This window comes from Geotrypetes seraphini, chromosome 2 (genome assembly GCF_902459505.1).
Source record: "Geotrypetes seraphini chromosome 2, aGeoSer1.1, whole genome shotgun sequence".
Taxonomy (NCBI): Eukaryota; Metazoa; Chordata; class Amphibia; order Gymnophiona; family Dermophiidae; genus Geotrypetes; species Geotrypetes seraphini.
The window spans coordinates 341,170,609-341,192,715 of NC_047085.1; positions in this window are offsets into that span (position 1 = coordinate 341,170,609).

Consider the following 22,107-nt stretch of genomic DNA (forward strand, 5'->3'; position numbering starts at 1 on the left):
GCACTTTCTTTATCTGATAATTCAAGTAAAACAGATACATCAATTGGTCCTTGATTTTTTTTCCTGTTGATTCTGATTTTTATTCGGCAAATAATAGACCTGGGTAAAAGGAGGCAATGAGTCTTCTGGCACTTCTAATATCTCCACCAAATAACGTTTTAACATTTCTTTCAGGGTAACTGTTAGAATTCGAGGAAAATTAATCAATCTAAGATTGTTACTCCTGGAGAAATCTTCAAATGTCTTTATCTTCCTTCTTAAGTTAACATTGTCCTTCATTAATGTCTCCTGAATCAACTTGGAAGATTTAAGTTCATCTTTAATGTTCTGGATATCTACTTTTGATTCACCCAGGTCTTGTTTTATTTGAAGAACTTCCTTCTCCTGAGTTTTTATCTTCCCTTCAATTTGAAGATAATTAGTATTCACTGTTCTAACCAAATTGGCAGGCAGATCCCACAAGGCATCTAATGTTACCTCATGGGGCTTTATAATATTTTAAGTTTGCAAGTCTGATACTGAAAAGTTCTGCTCACCAACCAAAGGTTCTCTTCCTCTTTGTCTCTCCTGGGTCGGGTCTGACCCCGTTGTTAATCCATCATCGTAAGCACTCAGGCTCCGATGTAAACTCTGGGAGCCTGGGTCGCTGTCTATCCCACCGTCCCTGGCAACCTTAGGGGAAGAACGCAAGTTGACTTCCAACTGCCTCTCTACCCCCAGGGAACTGGCGGCGCAAGGATTAGGGGGAGGAGCTCTCATGTTGGGGCTCAGTGTGGTCTCTAAAGCCTGAAGAGACACCTCCATTCCGTTCCCCAGAAGCGTCTCGGGCAAAGGCAACGCCAATGAAACTGTGGCGCCCTGCATCCACTTTACTAAGTCTTGTGGCAAGGCCGGTGCCGGGTTTTAACTTAGGCCCCGTACACCGCTCTGCCACGACCGACTTACACGTGCCTTCAAAATATGTTAAAGGTCCTGCTGGCTTAAGAATAAAAAAACAACAAAATGGTCAGAATGAATAAAGTTCTTTTCCAAAGAGTGTCTCAATTTATTGGCCTTGAAACACTTCATTCATGGTAAATGTTACAGTTCCAAACAATATGCAAAAATAAATCAGGGCTTTCAATAATATAGCCCTCACCTTCTTGTCAGGTACAAATAGGTAAGTGTCACAGGCAATACCTGATAGCTCAGCTTCAATAGTCCCAATAACCGAGCAGGTAAAGAAAAAAAACACATACAGCTCTCTTAATTGTTCAGCCTTAAATGAGTCTTTCAAAAGGTTGCTCCTTGGATTGAGCAAAGCTGCAGAGACCTGGTTTGCAACCGGTCTGCCCCAACCAACTAAGCACACTGGTGGGGGAAGGGAGTAGCTGAATCCACCTGAAATTAGCTTCAAATTAGCTTGCCAAAAAAATTGGCCCCACAAACCCAACCCGAGGATGGTTGGTGGATTCTCCCCGCTACTGCCTTTCACTCAATTGGCACAACAAGTCCCAAACAAACTGCAAAAAGGCAAAAACTCAAAAATTGTCCAATAACAGCAATCTTGCTTCAATGTCCCACAAAAACAGGCACACTTGTAGCAGTGAGCTCAGCACTGCTCACTTAGCTGTACACTGGGATTTAGCAGGCATTCCAAAACCACCAAAAATCACCAACTTTTCCAATATAGAAAAAACAAACAAAGTTATGGCACTTAATTCTCATCCATCATTGTATCTCCATGTTCCATGGCAGTCTCCAAAAATTCCATGGGTTCAGGATTGGAGGCTTGGCTGGCTTCAGGGACAGGAGCTGCCTCTGGCATTTCAACGTCCTGTCCTATAGTTGGGTCAGGAGCCCGGTCCTGAGAGGATCCTTCCTGGTCAGAGCCAGGATAGACTGCCTTACTTCTCCTCAGGGCAGCCTCTAATGCATGCAGCTGACCACGCCCTAACCTGAAAGGGGGAAGGGCAGCTTGCTGCTTGCACTGGATTTTCTTTGGAGTTTTAATCATTGTTGGCAGCTGAGTACTACATGTTCTAGGAGTTTGTTTCCTAGGCTGTTCCCTTAGGTGACACCCCTCCTGCTGCTCTGGGCTATTCTCATATTCTTCCTGCCCTCCCCAGGGCTCAGAACTTGGTGTCTCAATTGCAAATCTGCTCCTAGCTGTGAACTAGAGTTTCTCCTGTCACATTGGTTAGCCCTTTTTATGATAAGGCTAGGGTTAGGAGAAGACTTGCCTGGAACAAGTTTAGCTTTAAGGCTAGGGTTGTGACAGTCTTCAATATTCCCGAAGGGAGCTGCTCCAGAGCGTTGCGAGGTTCCAGGGACGCTCTTCCCTCTCCTCTTTGGCATAACTAATATGTAGCACAACGAACAACATCGAAAGAAAACTTTTAGAAGAGAAGACTTTACGGGTGGTAGCTCAGAAAACCGCGACCGTGGCCATCTTGGATCAGATGCAAGCTTTTTAAAATGTATGTTTTATATTCAAAGCATGCAGCCCTTTATAAAGACATTTGCCATGATATCCTGGGCTAATTGCAATGTGTGCAGCAATGGTGAAGATTGAGCAGAGCATTGTAATAGCTAAAAAAAAAAAAAAAGACACAATCAGACTGAACTGTTGTTGGAAAATTGTACTTGCTCAATAATCCTTTTAGTCTAGATAACATTCTCAACATATAAAATACTGTCTTGATTACCTGTTATTGAGATGTAAAGGAAAGTGCAGAGTCTAATATTAAAGAATGACTAGGGAGAGAAATTCCATTTAAAAAAATCAACTGATGAGTACAGTTAGAATAAGTCTGTGGTAGCCATAAAATTTGCATCTTTTAAACATTCAATGCCAGCCTATTTACTGTCATCCAAGAATGAATTGTATTCACACACATGCACAACATGATGTATCAAACTGTGTCACCAGTGTATAGGCCTGGTTTGGTACAAACTACGCAGAAGCATTAGCAGGGCATGACGGGGACCTTTCTAGTCCTGATCAGAGGGTCTTTTATACATGCAAACACATTTAAAACTTTGAAAAGTCAGGATAATAAACAAAAGACCTGAAAACCGATATATAGCACAGGAAAATGGGAATTCACTATTTGTGTGAGGTGTTAGGTGGGGCAGGACCATATGGAAATTAGGTACCTATATGTATATAAATAATAATACTTAGAGGTATTAAACTGTCTCCATTTTGGGTTTCTGTCGTTCTTTGTGTCTCTTCCTGGTATAAACCATATTGAAGGTTTCCCGCTTAAAAAAAAAGGTCTGCGGTGTCCTTTGTATGGATAGGAGAAACCTCATGGCCTGAGTGAAAACATATGGTCCTGACATTCCAATGCTGGGTATAGAAGAAAAAAGAAGTATCGAATATGAATGAAAATATGTTGTGTGATTTATGAATGTTTGGGGCCCCGAATGCAAATGAATGTACGAAAATGTGTTTGATTATGTGTGTGAATTTTGGGTGTGTCTTTACATATGAAATGTGTATATAAATTACTATAAAATTTTAGGTTTTGAAAATTCCAGAGGCAACATATGGAAATGGTTAAGTTAAAGCCAGGGACACTGTTAACATGGAAATACCAGTCTTTGAGAGGCCCAGTAAAGGAATTCTCATTAAGGGTGGCTCAAGCACAGAAAACCCCCAGGCTGTCAGTGTTTCAAGCAAAAGGGTCAGGGAATTGTTTTGATTTAAACTTTTAAAGAATACGGGGAGAGGAAGTTTACTTTGGGTATGTTATCATGTTTAATGCATATTCAGAAATTGATGTAAACAAAAATATGATTTTCATTGAGCTTGTAACTATGTAAAAGGAATTTTCTTTGTTCAAACCTAAGGCTGATTGGTCGATGAGGAGTGATGTCATACTGGTCAGTGTGAAGGTATAAACGAACACACCAGTATAGACTCTTTGAGACCATGCCTTGCTTCAGGAGAGGTGCAAGTTTCACGCCTGAAGGGTCTCCATTGTATAAATGCCTTCTGAAAGATGCTCTTGTTAAAGCTAATAAAAAATAACAGATTGGAAAATATTCGTGCAATCGTCATTATTCCTGAACACCTAAGAGTGAGGTTGGTGCAGTGCATTGCGTAGTACGCTAATCACCAGCTGAAGTCTCTACAGGTATTTAAAAAAACCTGAAGATCATCAGCATACAGTTGGCATTGAACCCCCTAAAGTGGTCAATATTTTGCAAACTGAAGGCACGTAAAGGTTGAACAAGAAAGCAGACAAGGCTGATCCCCGTGGAACATGGAAAATGATCTATTACAAATTACTTGGAGTTGGAGATCAGACCAATATGATTGAAACCACTCTAAACACCTTGAACTCCTTTTACAAAGGTGTGCTAGGGCTTTAATGCGTGGAATAGCGCGTGCGCTAGCCGCTACCGCCTCCTTTTAAGCAGGTGGTAATTTTTTGGCTAGCGCACGCTAATCAGCGTGCACTAAAAATGCTAGCGCACCTTTGTAAAAGGAGCCCTTTATCACCTATTCCGAGGAATTTCAAACAGTTATTCAATATCAAGTGATTAAGGGCTCCTTTTACTAAGCCGTGTTATGGCTTTAATGCGCGGAACAGCGCGTGTGCTAGACCTTAACACCAGCATTGAGCTGGCGTTAGTTCTAGAAGAGTAGCGTGCGGTAATTTCCTGCATGCGCTAAAAACGCTAGTGCACCTTAGTAAAAGGAGCCCTAAGTGCATTAAAGGTAGAAACCCTAGCAAAAGAATTATTTTAAAAAAAATTGTTCCTGTCTATCAAACCATAATCTAATTCTATCACATATGAAGGGGCTTTTTTGATATGATGTTGAAATATGAGATGACGTTTTGTGGCGCACACACTAAAATCCAGTACCAAACATACCCATTTTCAAAACTGTAAAATATCTTGGGTTGTTGGGGTTTTTTTAATGGATGTGTTTGTATCCTGTGTGAAATCCATTGACTGATACAAGCCCAGTTTCTTAACCACTTTTGCCAGAAATTGCAATAACCAAATAGGACAATAGTTTTCTGGAAGAGTAGGATCTAACTTATTATTGTTTAACTAGTATTTAAGCCCGTTACATTAACGGGTGCTAGAATAGATGTGTGTGTCTTTCTTTCTCTTTCTCTCTGCTTGGCCGCTTTCTGTCTGTCTGTCTGTCTTTCTTTCTGTCTCTTTCCTCGGCTGAACATCACCACCCCTTGCATGCTTCCTCTGTTCAGCAGTAGCCCTTCTCTCTTCCTTTTACCTCCCCTGAGTCCAGCAGCACCCCTCCCTTGCTCCCCCTGTCCAGCAGCAGCCCTTCTCCCTTCCTTTTACCTCCCCCCACTGTCTAACAGCACCTCTTCCCTGCTCCCCCTGTCCAGCAGTAGGCCTTCTCCCTTCCTTTTACCTCCCCCCCTGTCTAACAGCACCTCTTTCCTGCTCCCCCTGTCCAGTGGCACCTCTTCTCTGCTCCCTCTGTCTAACAGCACCTTTTCCCTGCTCCCCCTGTCCAGCAGTAGGCCTCCCTTCCTGTTATCTTCCCCCTTGTCCAGTAGCACCTCTTCCCTGCTCCCCCCGTCTCAGCACCTCTTCCCTGCTCCCCCTGTCCAGCAGTAGGCCTCCCTGCCTGTTACTTCCCTCCCCCCGTCCAGCAGCACCTATTCCCTATCCCCCTGTCCAGCAGTAGGCCTCCCTGCCTGTTACTTCCCCCCCCTATCCAGCAGCACCTATTCCCTGCTCCCCCTGTCCAGCAGTAGGCCTCCCTGCCTGTTACTTCCTCCCCCCATTCCTGCAGCACCCTTTGCCTGCTCTTCCTGGTCGTTCGTGTCTGCCCCGAAGAAAGAGAGAGAGAGAGCAATCTGCAATCAAAAAAGCCTGCTGAGGATCGCGACCGGCTGTAGCGAATCTCGCAGGCGCTATGCACCTCGGTAGCACGTTTCCTTTGACGAGATCCGGTGCATCAGAGGGAACGTGATACTGAGGTGCAGAGCAGCCTGCGAGGTTTGCTACAGCCGGCTGCGATCCTCAGTAGGCTTTTTAGAAGAGGAGGGCAGACAGAAGAGCCTTTCGGTGGACTGGATGGAGGAATGGTGCTCGATGCCTGGAGGAGCTGGAGAGCAGGGAGGTCCGTGCTTTACAATTGATCTGCCAGTAGCGCACATGCGCACTCCTGCCTGCGACGGACATACAGATCACGGATCACGCAGGTAGGAGTGTGCATGCGCACTTAGGGTTTTATTATTATAGATAGCCAAATAGCAGCCCTTTTTCTGAGTAGTAGGGAAAACTCCCCCTCTAAAGGATTTGTTTACAATGGGTTTAGCAATTTCTTTCCCTATTGATTTAAATACTGATGTAAAACATAAATTTAATGGCTAAGATGAGCTATTCATAGATTTAATAACCTCAACTACTTGCTGCATTTCCACCGGCTTAAAGCCATCTAAATTGCCGTCTCAGACATCTCTACTTCAGAAGGTTAAGTAAATCAAAGGCCTGCACAATCCTAAGCATCTTATCTGAAAAAAACACACAAGCACAGTGCTCACTATCAGTTTTAGAGGTCTGATGTTTGATTGTAGTAAGAGAATGAACTGCCTCAAATAACATAGCAGAATTAGAAGTTGCTAGTTGAATTTTAGTAACAAAATAATTCTTTTTTATCATCTGTACAAAGGATTGATAGCGCTTTGTTATATTCCCTCATAGTATATGCAGCAACCGTTCTCCTGCCCGCTCCCCCGATAAAACCAGCAGGAGGGATACCCACTCCCTTCTGCCATGACTCCCGCTGGCCCACTCCCTCCTACCACTCAATGCTCCCCCCCGTGCTGAACTTAAATATGGCAGGAGGGATGCCCACTCCCTCCTGCCGTTGGCCCCATCGAACACCCCCATGCCAAAATGGCAGGAGGGATGCCTACTCTCTCTTGCCACCGCGATGCCCCTTCCCCTCCTCTTCCAGGTGTCCATACCTTTGCAAGGCCATTACTGATGAGGGAATAGCACATTCTTGCCATGTGACAAATCACAAATTATACGGACATTTTTTTGCTATGAATTTATTTTCTGAATATGTTGAGGCTTGCTTCATAATATTCTCTGCTTTCTTTAACTCGGCTCTAATCCCCTGCTAGAACCCATTAAAATATTTATATTTGACATTTAGGGGCCCTTTTACTAAGCTGCATTAGGTGCTAATGCATAACTAAAATGGCATAATCGCAAGATAAGTTCAGATGTCCTGAGGTAAGTGCCAAATGTGTGTGTTAACTAATTAGCACAGCTACATTACTGCACACTAACTGGTTAGTGCTTACAAAATAGTTGGCGGTAAGTGCACATGTGCTAATTTTTTTGTTTTAATGGCTGCATGCTAATGGCGAAAAGTTCAAACACCACCAGAAGTCCAACAAGAAACGAACCCATGAAAGCAAAGCAAACAAATGGGAACGGACAATAACAACATAAGAATTGCTGCTGCTGGGTCAGACTTGAGGTCCATCGTGCCCAGCAGTCCACTCACGCGGCGGCCCCCTGGTCAAACACCTGTGCTCTAAATTAGTCAAGCCTCACCTGCGTACGTTCCAGTTTAGCAGGAACTTGTCCAATTTTGTCTTGAATCCCTGGAGGGTATTTTCCCCTATAACAGACTCCAGAAGAATGTTCCAGTTTTCTACCACTCTCTGGATGAAGAAGAACGTCCTTACATTTGTACAGAAACTATCCCCTTTTAACTTTAGAGAGTTCCCTCTCGTTCTCCCTACCTTGTAGAGGATGAACAATCTGTCTTTATCTGCTAAGTCTATTCCCTTCAGTATTTTGAATGTTTCGATCATGTCCCCTCTCGGTCTCCTCTTTTCAAGGGAGAAGAGGCCCAGTTTCTCCAATCTCTCATTGTACAGCAACTCCTCCAGCTTCTTAACCATTTTAGTCACTCTTCCCTGGACCCTTTTGAGTAGTACTGTGTCCTTCTTCATGTATGGCGACCAGTGCTGGACGCAGTACTCCAGGTGAGGGCACACCATGGCCCAGTACAGCGGCATGATAACCTTCTCCGATCTGTTTGTGATTCCCTTCTTAATCATTCCTAGCATTCTGTTTGCCCTTTTCACTGCCGCCGCACATTGCACAGACGGCTTCATCGACTTGTCGATCAGAACTCCCAAGTGTCTTTCCTGGGAGGTCTCTCCAAGTACCGCCCTGGACATCCCGTATTCGCGCATGAGATTTTTGTTACCGACATGCATCACTTTACACTTATCCATGTTGAACTTCATTTGCCATGTCAATGCCCATTTCTCAAGCTTGATTATGTCATGTTGCAGATCTTTGCAATCCCCCTATGTCTTCACTACTCTGAATAACTTCGTATCGTCCGCAAATTTAATCACCTCACTTATCGTACCAATGTTCAGATCATTTATAAAGATGTTAAAGAACACAAGTCGAAGCACCAAGCCCTCCGTCACCCCAATGAGCAATCCACGGGAGCCAGCAGGATAAAATAAAGCTTGTTTATTTCAGTCCAGGATATACAGTAAAGTAGACCCAACATAGTACATACCTTTGGCTTTGGGAGCAGGAGGAATCGCAAAAACCTTCTGCTCCTGCTCCTCCTCCCGGCCTGCTACACCACTGAGCCTTAGGCCCGCCCTGGTGCATCATTGTTGAGACCTCATCTGGAACATTGTGTCCAATACTGGAGGCCTTACCTTCAAAAGTACTGTGTATGGGCAGAACTGAGAAAGGCTGCTACAATGGTAAGAATTATTAATCTAAATATATATTTTAGAGGAGAAGCAAGACTGCAGAAATATGACAGACTTTTGAATACCTGAAATATACTAATAACAAACAAGAAGCAAACATGTTTCAAGAAAAATGTTTTATAACAAGAGGTCATGATACAAGGAATTGAGTGGGTAGACTGAAAGAATTGTAGAAGCTTGGAATGCCCTCCTGGGATTGGTTGTGGCAGCTAAAACAGAATATAAGAAGCCATGGGATAAAGCATGGATAATTCTATAAAGAATAAAGGTGGAGAAAGCAGAAAGAATAATCTACAGTAGTAAAACATTAAGCACAAGCATTTCCTATACCATACCTACCTATTTGTCATACCCACTAACAGACCCAGCATGCATTGTATCCTCAAAGAACTCTAAATTAGTTGAAAAATAAACTTCTATGAATAGAAGCCTTATACATAACTCAGATCCAGAAATTAAAATCATAAACTATCTCTATTCATTGCTGCAAATGAAGTGTTCCTTGCTACTTTAGTTCTAGTTTATTGGCAGCTATCTCATCTGGAACAAAAGGGTAATGGATTTTTGGAATAATCTCCTGGTAGAGGTATGGCAACAAGAGCAGCATCAGAATTCAGAAAGCGCGGACTGAGAACAGAAGATCTCTGATGGAGAAGAAGTGATTCTAAAGCTGAGCAGCACATGTTGACAGAATGAATAGGAATATTGCATCTTTTTGTCCTCATGTTTCAAAAACTGCAGAGAAGCAGAACTATGCAAAACTAGCGGGATCAAAAGGGATCATGTACAACCACCCCATTCTTTACTGTGTGGAAATATTTACCAAACCAGTCCCTCTTCCCAGTATTTCGTACACTCAGGGTGAGGAAGTAAATCAATATATATTCTCACACTACAAGAGTGCCTTAAAAGACAATCTCAGCTACTTCATTTTTGTATAATTTATACCTTTATTTTCCAGCTTATAAGAATGGACACGTTTGCCAGCAGGAAGTTGTCACGGGCAGGGTGGTCTAGAATGGCCGTAACCCCTGGCAAGACCCAGAAGTGGACTTGTATTCCTTGCCCAGATGATGCCAGGGCATCCCAAAGCCACACGGGGGAAAAGAGATGGGCAAAAGTAAAGGTTCACAAAGTAACAGGAAAGAGGCTAGTTGCCAAACTAAACCTTAGACTTCAGTTTACCAGGGGAAAGGGAAAAGAACAACGCCTGAGCCCATAGAGTTGAACAGCAGTCAGGCCCACAGCTGAGACCTTTGAGAGAAAAGGGAAGCCTTTTCAGGCAGTGCCCTGTTAGCACCCTTGAGAGAGAACTTAAAAGCAAGGCTAATGGGGACAGACTTAAAGATCTAAGTCTGTATACTTTGGAGGAAAAGCGTGAGGAAGAGAGATGATAGAGACATTTAAATCCCAAAATTTAACTACAAAATATTACTCATCAGAGATGGGTTACACTCCCCCGATAACCATTTCATAAACCAGTGGAGAAAAAGCCTCAAAAATGTCAATGCAGCAGTAAACAACTTCAATACTGTTTAAAGTCTAAGCTGCTTATGTACTATCACTGGCAAAAAAACTCCACCACCACTGAAATGTAATTATCAAAAGGGTAATATACCCATCACTGTGCACAGGAAAAGCAAAAAAAGTTTTACTTAGCTCAGGACCATGTTCTGAAACGCCGTACTGTGCTGATAGAAAATGTCTGGCCAGACTGTAGATGAAAACACCACGGCACCATTTAGATGTACAATCCAGAATTCATGCCCAATCCTCCAACAAGTGCCTCGTTTCGCCTCTCAAAGGGTTCCTCAAGGAATGTATCAGCTGGAAAACTTCACTCCTCTTCCGTGCCGTGTTGTTTTCATCTACAGTCTACCAGCACAGCATGGCATTTCAGACCATGGTCCTAAGCTAAGTAAAACTTTTTTTGCTTTTCCTGTGCACAGTGTTAATTACATTTCAGTGGTGGTGGAGTTTTTTGCCAGTGATAGTACATAATAAGCAGCTTGGACTTTAAACAGTACTGAAGTTGTTTATTGCTGCATTGAAATCTTTGAGGCTTTTTCTCCACTGGTTTGTGAAATGGTTATCGGGGGGAGTGTAACCCATCTCTGGTGAGTAATATTTTGTAGTTAAATTTTGGGATTTTTTCTATTACTCTTTGTTTTTTTCTTGAGAGACGTTTAAATACCTACATGATGTAAATGCGCACGAGTCAAGTCTGTTTCATTTGAAAGGAAGCTCTGGAATGAGAGAGCATAGGAGGATGAATATAAGAGGTGATACGCTCAAAAGTAATCTAAGGAAATACATTTTTGCAGAAAGGGTAGTAGATGCATGGAACAGTCTCCCGGTAGAGGTGGTGGAGACAGAGGCTGAGTCTGATTTCAAGAAAGCCTGGGATAGTCACGTGGGATCTTTTAGAGAGAGGAAGAGATAATGGTTACTGCGGATGGGCAGACTGGATGGGCCTTAGGGGACAGACACAGCTGAGACCTTTGGGGACAGACGTTTGGGGAGGGCTTAGGGGAGAGCACCAGCCTTCCTGAGAATATAGACATGGAGATGATTGAAGCTCCTGAAAGTACTATGCAGTCCTCACCAGGGGAAACCCTTCCCAAGGAAATTGCTATGGAATGTGACGATAGCAATCAGAATAGGTAATAAGGAGGATTTCCCATGGAAGTTCTTTTTGGCCACTTGAAAGGTTAGAACTGTGAAACTGCACTGTTTTGTTTAAAGCTTGAAAGTAAAGTGTTTTCCAAGTTTTTATTATTTAATGATATCCCGCAAATTACAGAGTAACTAAGCGGCTTACAAATACATTTAAATGAACGTACAATAAAATTAATGCAATTTAACAAAAATAATAAAAATGACTTGCAATACATAAAGGGACAGGGGAAGAACTCAAATTTGTGATATGAAAGAAAGGGGGAGGAAAACACATAAGGTAAGGGGAGTGGTGTAGTTGCTCATCAGGGATCTCGTATTGCATTATTTTAAAAGTTCTATTGCCTAGAAGAACCCATCTCTGAATAGAAAAAAGTCTTCATTTGGCCATGTAATCATCATGGTACTTTATAATACTCGTACAAATGATGGGATAAACAGATTAAGAAAACTGATGTGTATCATTCAAGTTAGGTTCTTTTTAATTGTGCAAAGTATAATTTTATAGGGTGGAAGAACAAACAACAAAAAGTTACTTACCTGTAGCAAGTGTTCTCTGAGGACAGCAAGCATATATTTTCACATGTGGGAAATGTCATCCATGAAATTCAGTACAAACACCACCAAGTGCACCGTCACTCCAAATTCCAAGGCCGTGCCTGTACCACACATGTGCCGATACCTTCCTGCCCACAGGACCTGCAGTTCAGTAACAAAGCTAAGAAGCCAACTAGGGGAGGTAGACAGTTTGTGAGAATATACAGTATATCTGCTGTCTTCAAAGAACACCTGCTACAAGTAACTAACTTTGCTTTCTCCAAGGACATGCAGGCATTATATTCTCACATGTGGGATTCCCAAGCTGCCATGATTGTGACTCTAGACAAGGATAATGGATTTATCAATATGATCCTGGTGAAACCCCAGAGGGTTGGAGGGAAAGTTAGACCTCAGGAAATAAAAGGTTTCTGCAGAACTGCTTGCCCAAACTGATTGTCTCTTCTGGAGTTTTGCTCTAAACAGTATTCAAAGCCCTCTATGGAAATGGATAAAGCAATCTGAGCAACCGCCTAAACAGGAAAAACACATCCAGACCAAGGAGAACTCATGCACACTTTACCCACCCCCCAATACAAAGCAAAAAAATATATGACGGACTATTAGCCACCAGAGCAGCGAAACTAGACCACTACCTCTCCAATTTGCTGATTATGACGCCCAACTACAAAACATTCAGGAAAGAGCTTAAAACCTTTCTATTCAAGAAATTTGTCAAATCATCTAACTAAACCTGATCGACCCTCTACAGATCCCGACACATACTACATCTATTAACCATATATTCTCCCTGGAAATGCCCAGGCCAACTCTTGTTGTAAACTGCCTAGAACTGAAAGGTATTGGTGGGATAGAAGACACCAATGTAATGTAATGAGAGATGAAGGTGTTTTCCTGCACTGCACATGCTGCTGTGCCTCAGTCTATGTCCTAAGGAGGAGAGGGGTTAGAATTACTGAAATGATTGAGTACGGGTGGGAATTCAAAACCTTGGGTTTCAATTCTATGCCCTTCTGCCCTGACCTGCGGGTGTTGGAACAGCCTGCAACACTCTGGCTCGAGAGGAGGCTTAAGGAGGGGAAATGGGAAACTGCTCAAGCCAATTGGAGAAGGTGCCGAGCACAGGAACAGAAAGCTATGGAGTGCTTTTGATGTGAAAACTTGTTTGTTTTTTTTAAACTGTAAAGTGCTATACTCCTTTCCAGGGGGTGGGGAGGAAACCTGGTTGTTTGAAAAGTGAAACGCAGGGAAAAACTGTTACAGGAAAGTAAAAGGGAACTGAGCAAATGTTTCCTGTTTGTCAGTTGAAGAATGTGCCACTCTCTGGTGTGATTTAAAAGTGTTTTTGGGGGGTAGACTTTAATTCATACTGGTAACCCACTACTCTAATCATATTTTTAAGATTTGGGGGGGAGGGGTTCTGGATGAATTGAACTGGGGAGGTTCATTTGAAGAATAACCCCGTGCCTGTCCAGCTATCCCAAAGCTTGTGTGACTTTTGGCGGCACAAAGTGCATTATACAAATTAGCTTCATCTCTCTCTGGCTGGAGCTAGGAATATGTAAAGCAGTTCACCTCAGTATCAGGCTCTCTCATAGACATCTAAGTTTAATTATAGTCTTTCTTCTTTCTGGTCTCTTTCTCTGATAATGGACTAAAGTAAAAGACAACATGGTGTGTGTGGGGATGGGGGGGAGGGGAGTGTCCTATTTTTAATGTCCTTAAAATTAAAATTAACAAGAGTAGCTTCTTCATCCACATGGATTGAGCTCAGCCTTGAACAGCCATTGTTGTTCCCTGCATAGTACCAAACGTTTTCATTATTCCAAACTGCTCAGCTGTTAAACAAAAAATCAGTACTAAGGGCTAGATTCACAAAGCAAACCGATCATGTACCGATCGGTTTGCGACCCCTTTGCGACCAGTTTTCCCTCTTGCACTATTCACTAACGCCTGTAGCGATCCGATCCCGATCCTCCCATGCAAATTAGTGAAATCCCATGCAAAATAGCCAAGCGACTGATTCACTAATAGTTGCTTGGCTATTTTGAATCAGGTTTTACTATTGGCAAATCTGACTGGCGCAGACCTGTCAGTAACTGAGTTACCAACAGGTCTGCAGGTTTTTATGACAGGCTTGCCTGTCTTTTTTATTCATTTTTTTTCCATGGCACAGATATTTTGCGGATTCCCTGAGACTGGCCCTCATGCAATATTCACCCAATTTCAAAAAGCTGGTGGATGAAATGCAGGCTCAGATGTCTCACCAATGAGCAAGAGCAAAATGTTAAAAATTGTGCAAGATCACCCTGGATCAGCACTCGACCTAAATTTAACACAAATTATTAAGACACAAGTTATTAAGACAGTTAAAGAAAGTTATTACTCAATAAAACTTTTAAAAAAATGTATTTTCACAGGGCGGAGCTTACCTAAGATGGTGGGTTGAAGCAATGCGGAGAAGCTGTCGGCAGGAGAAGCATGTTTCCTAATTTACCTGATGATAAAAAGAAAATCAAAACACCGGGTTTTCCCGAGAGAATCACCATTGCCAGCTGGGCCGATGGACATCTTTGTGGAGCGTAGTGCCCGAACTCAGTTACCGGAGGAATTCCTGGCAGGAGGAAGCACGCTGACTGAGGCGTGTGGTCACTCCATTCAGGACACCACTCTATCCCCGGAGGAGCGGAGCCCACCAGCATGTCCTGAGGCGACTGAGGTGCAGTTGGAGGCGGGGCCGGTCCGAGATGCTCCCCTGATGCACCACCAGAGCGGGGAATCCGAATCTGAGCGGTACCAGGAGAAAAATCCAACATTGTTGATAGGGGAAGTTGATACAACACACGGTGAGGAGGCTATAAAGATTTCAATGATAGCTGCTGCTCAAGGAACTGTGATTGCAGGGGAGCCCAGGATGGAAGTTGCTCCTCTGCAGAGGCCTAAAGTCTTCACAATAGAAACAATATGGGAGGCTATATCTAATCTTCAATCTTCTTTGGGTAGTCAAATGCAGCAATTATCTAACCGGTGTACTTCAGTGCTATCTGAACATTTGGAATTGAAGAACAAAATCTCAAGCCTGGAAAGCAAGTCGTTTGACTGTGATATCAGGCTGAAATCTTTGGAGGCGCAATTCCTAGTCTGGATTAAAGACAGTGGAAATTTGCATTTCAAGTATGAAATGCTAGAAAATGCAGTTAGAAGGTGTAACCTTAGGGTTATAAATTTCCCCAAAGTAGTGTCTATTCCTGCATTGGATATGTTTAAAAGGTTTTTAAAAGAAATTTTGAAAGTACCTGAGACATCATATCTGCCTATATCCTAAATTCTAACAAGATAAAATTTCAGAGTTCTAATCAGCAGAATCTTTCTGCTGATAGTTTGGACTTGACTAATTTCCTGGAGAGGTCGGAAATGGATGTCCACATACCAGCAACATTACTTGTTTCTTTTGCTATTGATTCTGACAGGGATTGGTTGCTAAAACTTTTTTTCAGATATAGAGAGGTTTCCTTTATGACTTATAAAGTGAGAATGTACCCAGATGTATCTAGACCTACCCAGAAAAGGAGAAAACAGTTTTTGCTTTTAAGACCGCAGGCCTTGCAGTTAGGAGCGACTTTCGTTCTGCGCTACCCTTGCAAATGTGTATTAGTATATCAACAGAACAGATATGAGCCACAGCAATTATCTAAGTTTATTGTTACTAAAGGTCAGATAACATCATCACCGTGAGGATTAGATCCAATAGTTCTGCTCAATGATAAATGATTCTGGGACTATAAAGTCGAGTCTTTATTTTCCTCTCTCTCTTTAGTTCCTTATGATGTTTCTCAGTCAATTTTCTAGCTCCGTTCTCTGTAATTGTGGACTAACCATACTTTGATATGTTGTTATTACCCTAAAAGTAGGGATCATGTGTTCTTGACCCTTTACAATGAAAACTGATTTCAGTTCATTGTATTTTTTCTTTTTGACTGATATTGTTGTCAAATGTTTGAAAATTATAAAAAAAAGAAAAAAAAAGAAAAAATGTATTTTCCATTTCCCCTCGCAGTTCTTACTAGATTTTCATCTCTCTGTTTTGTTATACACGTTCCTTTTCCTTGAACCCCCATAAGAACATAAGAATAGCCTTACTGGCTCAGACCAATGGTCCATAAAACCCAGTAGCCCATTCTCACGGTGGCTAATCCGGATCACTAGTACCTGGCCAAAACCCAAAGCGTAGCAATATTCCATGCTACCAATACAGGGCAAGCAGTGGCTTCTCCCATGTCTTTCTCAATAACAGACTATGGACTTTTCCTCCAGGAACTTGTCCAAACCTTTCTTAAAACCAACTACGCTATCCGCTCTTACCACATCCTCTGGCAACGCGTTCCAGAGCTAACTATTCTCTGAGTGAAAAAAATTTTCCTCCTATTGGTTTTGAGTATTTCCCTGTAACTTCATCGAGTGTCTCCTAGTCTGTAATTTTTGACGGCGTGAAAAATCGATCCACTTATACCCATTCTACTCACTCAGGATTTTGTAAACTTCAATCATATCTAACCATATTAGTCTTTCCTCATATGAGAGGAGTTCCATCCCCTTTACCATCTTGGTCGCTCTTCTTTGAACATAAGCAGTGCCTCTGCTGGGTCAGACCAGAGGTCCATTATGCCCAGAAGTACGCTCATGTGGCGACCCATCAGGTCCAGGACCTGTATAGTAATCCTCTATCTATACCCTTCTATCCCCTTTTCCTTCAGGAAATTATCTAATCCTTTCTTGAACCCCAATACTGTACTCTGTCCTATCACACCCTCTGGAAGTGCATTCCAGGTGTCCACCACCCTTTGGGTGAAGAAGAACTTCCTAGCATTGGTTCTGAATCTGTCCTCTTCTAATTTTTCTGAATGCCTTCTCGTTCTTATAGTTTTCGAAAGTGTGAAGAATCTGTCCCTCTCCACTTTCTCTATGCCCTTCATGATCTTATAGGTCTCTATCATGTCCCCTCTAAGTCTCCGCTTTTCCAGCGAAAAAAGTCCCAGTTTCTCTTTCAGCATATGAAAGGTTTTCCATACCTTTTATCAATCGTGTTGCTCTCCTCTGAACCCTCTCGAGTATCTCCATATCCTTCCTAAGGTATGGAGACCAATATTGGACGCAGTACTCCAGATGCGGGCGCACCATCGCCCGATACAATGTATTCAATATTCTGGTTGTAATACCTTTCTTAATAATACCTAGCATTCTGTTTGCCTTCTTAGAGGCCGCTGTGCACTGTGCCGATGGCTTCATTGTCTTGTCCACTAGTACCCCCAAGTCCTTTTCTAGGCTACTTTCACCCATTACCAGCCCTCCCATCGTATAGCTGTACATCGGGTTCCTGTTTCCTACATGCAAGACTTTACATTTCTCTACATTAAACTTCATCTGCCATCTTTTTGCCCACTCTCCTAGTTTGTTCAGGTCCATTTGTAAATCTTCACAGTCCTCTTTAGTCCTAACTCCACTAAATACTTTGGTGTCGTCTGTGAATTTTATTACTTCACACTTCGTCCCTGTTTCTAGATCATTTATAAATACATTGAACAGCAGCGGTCCAAGTACCGACCCCTGCGGAACACCACTTGTGGCCCTTCACTCCCACCCTTTGCCTCCTAACTGCCAACCAATTTCCGATTCATCTATGTACGTCTCCTTCCACTCCATGGTTCTTCAGTTTCCACAGTAGGCGTTCATGGTGTACCTTGTCAAAGGCTTTTTGGAAATCCAAGTATATGATGTCTATGGTGTCCCCTTTGTCCATCTGTTTGTTAATTCCTTCGAAGAAGTGCAATAAGTTCGTTTGGCACAATCGTCCCTTGCAGAAGCCATGTTGGCTTGTTTTTATCAGTTTGTTCCTTTCTAGATGATCATCGATGCTGTCTTTTATCAGCGTTTCCGCCATCTTCCCCGTAACCGAAGTCAAACTTACAGGGCTGTAGTTCGCCGGGTCGCCTCTCGATCCTTTTTTGAAGATGGGCGTAACATTAGCTATCTTCCAATCTTCCCGGATCATGCCTGTTTTTAGGGACAGATTGAAAACCTGCTGTATAGTTCCGCTGTTTCCTCCTTTAGTTCTTTCAATACCCTAGGGTGAATTCCATCCGGGCCAGGAGATTTGTCAGTTTTTAATCTATCTGCTTGCATACATCTTCAAGGCTTACTTGGACCTTTTCTAGCGTCATTATATCTTTCTTGGAATAAGGAGACCAGAATTGAATGCAATGCTCCAAATGAGGTCGTACCATGGAATGATACGGGGGCTTTATGACATTCTTAGTTTTGTTAACCATCCCTTTTTTAATAATTCCCAGCATCCTGTTTGCTTTTTTGGCCGCTGCCACACATTCGGCAGAAGGTTTCATCGTATTGTCTTCAATGACACCCAGATCCTATTCTTGGCGCTAACCCCCAAGGTGGACCCTAGCATCCGGTAAATGTGATTCAGGTTATTTTTTCCAATGTGCATCACTTTGCATTTGTCCACAAGATAAGACTTTCTCTCTTTGGGCTACATGGCTGTCCTAAGGCTGGTTCTGTTCTCTGTCACAATACAGTATAACACAGGACTTTATACCTACTCACAAAAGAAGGATGTTCTACATGTGAGATTCACATCCATGGCTATCTGTCATTGTGATGACCGTCACATAATTTAGGAAATGTACAGGGAGTTAAAGAGAAAAATGTATAGGGAGTTAAAGAGAAAAAAAAAACCTCTGGAGACAAAAGAGGACACAACAAAAAGAAGGTGAAATTCCTAGGCCAGTCAATTATTGTCTAAAGGAAACAACATGGTAACCATATTAATCCGTTCATCAGAAAATACTAGTACCAATGTTTGTTCATTGCACATTCAAACCTCCAAAAGTATATGCTGCCAAAGCTCACTGACCTTTTGATAATTTTTTCCAGTATGAAAATTTTTTTGTTGCTTGAGATTTTTTTTAAGTATTGGTAAGACATTGGCAAAGTTATGCCCCATAATATTTATTCTATTTAATATTCTGCTTCAATCACTGGGTACAACTCTAGATAAACTAGAACTGAAAATTTTCATCTATGCGGATGATATTACAGTGCTGCTCCTGGTGACCAAAGATTGGACAACAGCAATGAAGACAATTTATGGGTGTGTAACATTAATTGAAAATTGGATTGCATCTCAGTGGCTTAAATTGAACTGTGATAAGAACAAATTTTTATGGATAGGTTCAACTGAGTGTATTTGGTTGTTGGCCCAAGATTTCACCATGGGATTGGACAAATTTATTCTTGAATCTTAATCAAGAATTTTCGGGTGGAGATGGATAGTTCTCTATCTTTAAAACCCCAGATGAAGTAAATGGCAAAAAACACTTTTTACATCTTTAAAAAAAAAAAAAAACCTTCGAATTTATCTGTAAAAAGTTTCAAGTTTATTAAGTTTTAATATACCGACCATTGGCGGACACCTGGCCGGTTTACAATGTTAAAAATGAAAGGTTAAAAGTAAATTATTGTTAAAAAAAAAAGGGGGGGAGGAGTGTAAACATTAATTGGACAAATTACAAGTACAAATGTGAGCTTGTACAAGTAATATCCTGATATCTTGTAGAAGACAGTTTAGTGAAACCTGTGAAATCTGCACAACCATTATTTGCAAATAGATCCTATTTTCTAAAGGTGCTCTATTTTGTATAAGCATCTCACAAGCAAAAAAATCCAAAAGAAATAAGTTAATTAGTAACATAGAAACATGATGGCAGATAAAGGCCAAATGACCCATCCAGTCTGCCCATCCCATGTGCCTATCCCAGGCTTTCTTGAAATCAGACACAGTCTCTGTTTCAACCACTTCTACTGGGAGACTGTTCCATGCATCTACTTAGATTACTTTTGAGCCTATCACCTCTTAATTTCAGCCAGTACGCTCTCATGCCAGAGATTCCTTTCAAATGAAAAAGACTCAACTCATGTGCATTTACACCACATAGGTTTTTAAATGTCTCTGTCTATCTCCTCTCTCCTGCCTTTCCTCCAAAGTATACTGTACATATTGAGATCTATAAGTCTGTCCCCTTATGATGAAGACCACACACCATGTTAGTAGCCTTCCTCTGGACCGACTCCATCCTTTTTATTTCTTTTTGAAGGTGCGGCCTCCAGAATTGTACAGAATATTCTAAATGAGGTCTTGCCAGAGTCTTATATAGGAGCATCAATACCTTCTTTTTCCTACTAGCCATATCTCTCCCTATGTACCCTAGCATCCTTCAGCTGGGAATACACCTGAATAAATATATAACTGAACAACATTACCGTAAATGTTTAAATTGAGTATGTGTATCCTCAGTGTGTAGTCATAAGCTATTAGAGCCCAAGCGCTGTAAAGGTAATGCTCAATTGCTTTCATTGCTTAGACTTACCAAGGGCTTAAAAAACCACTTGACACACACCATCATAGGAATTACACATTGTGTGCGATATTGTGAAAACAATCAAAGTAAAATAAAATAAAGGTGAAATTTTAAACATGTTACAATGCACATGTACACTTGTACTCCCAGAGAATTAACTAGAAGGGTTTTTGTGCTTGTGAGATTTTTGCATTCCTTAGGAGGATCTTTTTTGTTTGCTATCTTGTATGAGCAGCAAATGTTTTGTGAAAATGGGGTCAGCGGATTTAGTATGTGAACTTTTTCCCCACTTGAATACCTTAATAACTGAGGACATTATTGAGGACAAAATCCATTATTGCCCTACATATCAAGTTGTGATATATATAAAACTATAATGGTCATGTTTGTGATATATATATATATCAAAAACCATTAAATAATTAGACAGGTGGGTAGATACTAAATTAAATTCCCAAACTGATTTAAATTTTAACTGTGGGGGCAAGCCTCAGACCATGGAGTCAATCTTTCCCATTTTTTGGGACTTCTTCAAGAAGAAACCATCCTTTCTTACACTCCTTTTAGCATCATAGGCTTGAGACCCACCTCCCAACCAAATTACTTAATTTAAATAATTATATACCTCCATATAACAACCATTTAACATAAAGTTTTTCGTTGCATGTTTGTGATAAACCATTAAAAGCTTCTAAATTCTGTGTTATGAAGAAATTAGCCCTTTTGTATCTGTAAATCAAAGTCTTCCCTCATTACTTGTTGTATAGAATATTCCTCGCTCTTGAATAGAGCTAAAAACTGGGAAAAAGCTGAAAGATAATCTGCTGGTTCTGAGCAACATTTGAGCTTTAAATATAGCATATTGCTTACATTGGGAAGTTATTCCAGCAAGTGAAACCTTCTTGAATCTAAGCATGATGTCAAAGCTAGAGCTTATTTCCCCTCTAAGAATTATAAATGGCTTTGTCTGTTTGAGAGTAATTGAAGCTAATGGCTGTGTTATTCCCTGGCGGTATTACTTCCACTGCACAGACCTCAAGCTCTCTGCAAAATTTATGCTACCTTTCTGTCACCTTCACTGCACCTCTGTGGCTCTTTCAGCCTTAAAGAATGAGTCTTCCTTTTCAAAAACACAACATTACTGCAGGAAATTGTTGACTAAAACTGCCTGTCAATGAAAATTTGGGCCCATTGGGCATCCTTGCTTTACAGATACTTTCTGCAGTTCTTTGGAAAAGGAAAAGATTGTTTACATTTATACAGCAGTTTATCAAGCCAAAATTTCTTTTTGCCTATTACTATGGAATGTATACTCATATAGCATTTCTGTTGAAAGCAATGCTATTAACCTGATGCTACATTCTTCTGAGATCTTTTCTCACAATCAATACATTGGCCTAGTTTTCCCAGTGTTCTTGTCTTCAGCATTCTCCAATCCTAGGTGTAAGATGCAGGCTTGATTTTGGACTTAATCTTAGATACAGTGCAATGAGTGGGCCTGCCAGTAAACTCATACTATTCAAATTGTGTAGAGAAAAAAATTCACTCAAAAAAGGGGAATTATAAACAAATGCTGAGAGAGAATATATTTTGACCTTTAAGTAAATGTTTTCAAAAACAAGGAAAAAGGACCTCAAACACCCAAACACTATCAACCGGTAAATGTCTTAATGAGGTATGAATCTTATCATTTG